This window comes from Micropterus salmoides, unplaced genomic scaffold (genome assembly GCF_014851395.1).
Source record: "Micropterus salmoides isolate LMB-PRFRI ecotype aquatic unplaced genomic scaffold, ASM1485139v1 Ms_hic_scaffold_1624, whole genome shotgun sequence".
NCBI lineage: Eukaryota > Metazoa > Chordata > Actinopteri > Centrarchiformes > Centrarchidae > Micropterus > Micropterus salmoides.
This window is the reverse complement of record NW_024040735.1, coordinates 15,001-20,000: the sequence shown is the minus strand read 5'-3', so window position 1 is coordinate 20,000 and position 5,000 is coordinate 15,001.

The following is a 5,000-nucleotide window of genomic DNA, read 5'->3' as shown; positions in this document are numbered from 1 at the left end:
CTGGCGCCCCTGGTAGTCCGAGCCGTAGCCCTGGTACTCTGACTGGCGCCCCTGGTAGTCCGAGCCGTAGCCCTGGTACTCTGACTGGCGCCCCTGGTAGTCCGAACCGTAGCCCTGGTGCACCGTTCGGCGGCCCTGGTAGACCGGGCTGTAGACATGGTACACCGTTCGGCAGCCCTGGCACTCTGGCTTGCGCCCCTGGTGGCCTGCCTCGTGGCCCTGGTACTCTGCCCGGTGGAAAGGACTCGGATGACTCCCCGGGTTGGATGAGCTACGGTGTGAAGCGCAAAGCGGCGCCCAGAGGCCCCTGTCACCTCTGGGAGTCAAGCTGTGGAGGTAGAGAGTCGTGGGCTTGACTCGGGTGGGGCACCCAAAAGCACCTCGCCCAGCCCGGGGAGAGCCACCCTGGCCGGGTAAAGCGGCGCCCAGAGGCCCCTGTCACCTCTGGGAGTCGAGCTGTGGAAGTAGAGAGTCGTGGGCTTGACTCTGGTGGGGCACCCAAAAGCACCTCGCCCAGCCCGGGGAGAGCCACCCTGGGCGGGTAAAAGCGGCGCCCAGAGGCCCCTGTCGACTGATTCGTGGCCCTGGTACTCTGCCCGGTGGACAGCACTCAGCCCCGTGTTGGATGAGCAAAGGTGCGAAGCGTAAAGCGGCGCCCAGAGGCCCCTGTCACCTCTGGGAGTCAAGCTGTGGAAGTAGAGAGTCGTGGGCTTGACTCGGGTGGGGCACCCCAAAAGCACCTCGCCGTGCCCGGGGAGAGCCACCCTGGGCGGGTAAAGCGGCGCCCAGAGGCCCCTGTCACCTCTGGGAGTCAAGCTGTGGAAGTAGAGAGTCGTGGGCTTGACTCGGGTGGGGCACCCAAAAGCACCTCGCCGTGCCCGGGGAGAGCCACCCTGGGCGGGTAAAGCGGCGCCCAGAGGCCCCTGTCACCTCTGGGAGTCGAGCTGTGGAAGTAGAGAGTCGTGGGCTTGACTCTGGTGGGGCACCCAAAAGCACCTCGCCCAGCCCGGGGAGAGCCACCCTGGGCGGGTAAAGCGGCGCCCAGAGGCCCCTGTCACCTCTGGGAGTCGAGCTGTGGAGGTAGAGAGTCGTGGGCTTGACTCGGGTGGGGCACCCAAAAGCACCTCGCCATGCCCGGGGAGAGCCACCCTGGGCGGGTAAAGCGGCGCCCAGAGGCCCCTGTCACCTCTGGGAGTCGAGCTGTGGAAGTAGAGAGTCGTGGGCTTGACTCTGGTGGGGCACCCAAAAGCACCTCGCCCAGCCCGGGGAGAGCCACCCTGGGCGGGTAAAGCGGCGCCCAGAGGCCCCTGTCACCTCTGGGAGTCGAGCTGTGGAGGTAGAGGCTCGTGGGCTTGACTCGGGTGGGGCACCCAAAAGCACCTCGCCATGCCCGGGGAGAGCCACCCTGGCCGGGTAAAGCGGCGCCCAGAGGCCCCTGTCACCTCTGGGAGTCGAGCTGTGGAAGTAGAGAGTCGTGGGCTTGACTCTGGTGGGGCACCCAAAAGCACCTCGCCATGCCCGGGGAGAGCCACCCTGGGCGGGTAAAGCGGCGCCCAGAGGCCCCTGTCACCTCTGGGAGTCGAGCTGTGGAAGTAGAGAGTCGTGGGCTTGACTCTGGTGGGGCACCCAAAAGCACCTCGCCATGCCCGGGGAGAGCCACCCTGGGCGGGTAAAGCGGCGCCCAGAGGCCCCTGTCACCTCTGGGAGTCGAGCTGTGGAAGTAGAGAGTCGTGGGCTTGACTCTGGTGGGGCACCCAAAAGCACCTCGCCCAGCCCGGGGAGAGCCACCCTGGGCGGGTAAAGCGGCGCCCAGAGGCCCCTGTCACCTCTGGGAGTCGAGCTGTGGAAGTAGAGAGTCGTGGGCTTGACTCTGGTGGGGCACCCAAAAGCACCTCGCCATGCCCGGGGAGAGCCACCCTGGGCGGGTAAAGCGGCGCCCAGAGGCCCCTGTCACCTCTGGGAGTCGAGCTGTGGAAGTAGAGAGTCGTGGGCTTGACTCTGGTGGGGCACCCAAAAGCACCTCGCCCAGCCCGGGGAGAGCCACCCTGGGCGGGTAAAGCGGCGCCCAGAGGCCCCTGTCACCTCTGGGAGTCGAGCTGTGGAAGTAGAGAGTCGTGGGCTTGACTCTGGTGGGGCACCCAAAAGCACCTCGCCCAGCCCGGGGAGAGCCACCCTGGGCGGGTAAAGCGGCGCCCAGAGGCCCCTGTCACCTCTGGGAGTCGAGCTGTGGAAGTAGAGAGTCGTGGGCTTGACTCTGGTGGGGCACCCAAAAGCACCTCGCCCAGCCCGGGGAGAGCCACCCTGGGCGGGTAAAGCGGCGCCCAGAGGCCCCTGTCACCTCTGGGAGTCGAGCTGTGGAAGTAGAGAGTCGTGGGCTTGACTCTGGTGGGGCACCCAAAAGCACCTCGCCCAGCCCGGGGAGAGCCACCCTGGGCGGGTAAAGCGGCGCCCAGAGGCCCCTGTCACCTCTGGGAGTCGAGCTGTGGAAGTAGAGAGTCGTGGGCTTGACTCTGGTGGGGCACCCAAAAGCACCTCGCCCAGCCCGGGGAGAGCCACCCTGGGCGGGTAAAGCGGCGCCCAGAGGCCCCTGTCACCTCTGGGAGTCGAGCTGTGGAAGTAGAGAGTCGTGGGCTTGACTCTGGTGGGGCACCCAAAAGCACCTCGCCCAGCCCGGGGAGAGCCACCCTGGGCGGGTAAAGCGGCGCCCAGAGGCCCCTGTCACCTCTGGGAGTCGAGCTGTGGAAGTAGAGAGTCGTGGGCTTGACTCTGGTGGGGCACCCAAAAGCACCTCGCCCAGCCCGGGGAGAGCCACCCTGGGCGGGTAAAGCGGCGCCCAGAGGCCCCTGTCACCTCTGGTTCTCCCTGGATGTTAACGGTCCTGGTAGCCCGGAGGCCCCACAGCCTCTGCACTATGCCCAGCCGGGGCACCTCGATGGCGGGGAAGTTCCCTCTAAAACGGCCCTGGAGGTGTGGACTTAGAAAAATTTTCGCTTGTGACTTTTTTCCTCTCAAAAACTGGGTTTCTGAAATCGTGCCGATGGTAGCTTGTGAATCAGGGGTAAACTCCTTGAAACGGGAAAACTCTCAAAGCCCTAGAGGTCTAGGGCTTCGCAGGGTTTATCGGTGAAAAGACTTTGTCATTTTTTCGAGCGAGTGAAATTTTGACAAAGTGTTTTTACCAGTAAACCCTGCAAAGCCCTAGAGGTCTAGGGCTTCGCAGGGTTTATCGGTGAAAAGACTTTGTCATTTTTTCGAGCGAGTGAAATTTTGACAAAGTGTTTTTACCAGTAAACCCTGCAAAGCCCTAGAGGTCTAGGGCTTCGCAGGGTTTATCGGTGAAAACACTTTGTCATTTTTTCGGCCTCAAAATGAGAAAAAATTCAACGTAAAATAATAAAAATAAAATACAAGACGAGGAGATGATATCAATGTGACAAATGGAAAAAATTCACATAAATACCCTCGATCACAGGCTCCTCTCGGCTCCAGCGTAGCTTCATTCTGCCTTTTTAGAAAAAATCATTTTGCTTGTCATGGTGATCATTTTCAACCCCATTTTCTCGTTGTTTCGCTGGGTCCGCAGCTGGGGAGGGGGCTGCTTCCCTGGATGCCTGCCCAGCCAGGGCTCCATCATCTGGGCCACACACATCCAGCTGGAGAGGGGGCTGCTTCCCTGGATATCTACCCAGCCAGGGCTCCATCATCTGGGCCACACACATCCAGCGGGAGAGGGGGCTGCTTCCCTGGATGCCTGCCCAGCCAGGGCTCCATCATCTGGGCCACACACATCCAGCGGGAGAGGGGGCTGCTTCCCTGGATGTCTACCCAGCCAGGGCTCCATGATCTTGGCCACACACATCCAGCTGGAGAGGGGGCTGCTTCCCTGGATGCCTGCCCAGCCAGGGCTCCATCATCTGGGCCACACACATCCAGCTGGAGAGGGGGCTGCTTCCCTGGATGTCTACCCAGCCAGGGCTCCATCATCTGGGCCACACACATCCAGCTGGAGAGGGGGCTGCTTCCCTGGATGTCTGCCCAGCCAGGGCTCCATCATCTGGGCCACACACATCCAGCTGGAGAGGGGGCTGCTTCCCTGGATGTCTACCCAGCCAGGGCTCCATGATCTGGGCCACACACATCCAGCTGGAGAGGGGGCTGCTTCCCTGGATGTCTGCCCAGCCAGGGCTCCATGATCTGGGCCACACACATCCAGCTGGAGAGGGGGCTGCTTCCCTGGATGTCTGCCCAGCCAGGGCTCCATGATCTGGGCCACACACATCCAGCTGGAGAGGGGGCTGCTTCCCTGGATGTCTGCCCAGCCAGGGCTCCATCATCTGGGCCACACACATCCAGCTGGAGAGGGGGCTGCTTCCCTGGATGTCTGCCCAGCCAGGGCTCCATCATCTGGGCCACACACATCCAGCTGGAGAGGGGGCTGCTTCCCTGGATGTCTACCCAGCCAGGGCTCCATCATCTGGGCCACACACATCCAGCTGGAGAGGGGGCTGCTTCCCTGGATGTCTACCCAGGGAAGGCTTCAGTCTCCGGGGCGGGAACACCCAGCTGAGGACGGTCCTGGAACCCTCCTCCAGAACCCGGCGCACCAGCCGAACCTGCGTACCCACTCTTAAGCACCCACCCCCCCAGCTGCAAACAGACAAACGCTCGCGACAGTGTCCCGTGGTCCTGGTACACCGTTTAGCTCTCCGTGGTCCTGGTACTCTGTTTAGCTCTCCGTGGTCCTGGTACTCCGTTTAGCTGTCCGTGGTCCTGGTACACTGTTTAGCTCTCCGTGGTCCTGGTACACTGTTTAGCACCTCCACCTGGAGGTGTGGACTTTGTCATTTTTATATTCTTTAAAACAGATTTTCTCCGCGAGGTGCGGAGCTCCAGCGGGACCCCCGCGGGACCCGCGCCCACAGATGAGAGCTCATTTTCGGCCTCCCTCGGAGCGCATCACCCCCCCGCCTGGAGGTGTGGACTTTGTCATTTTTTAATGA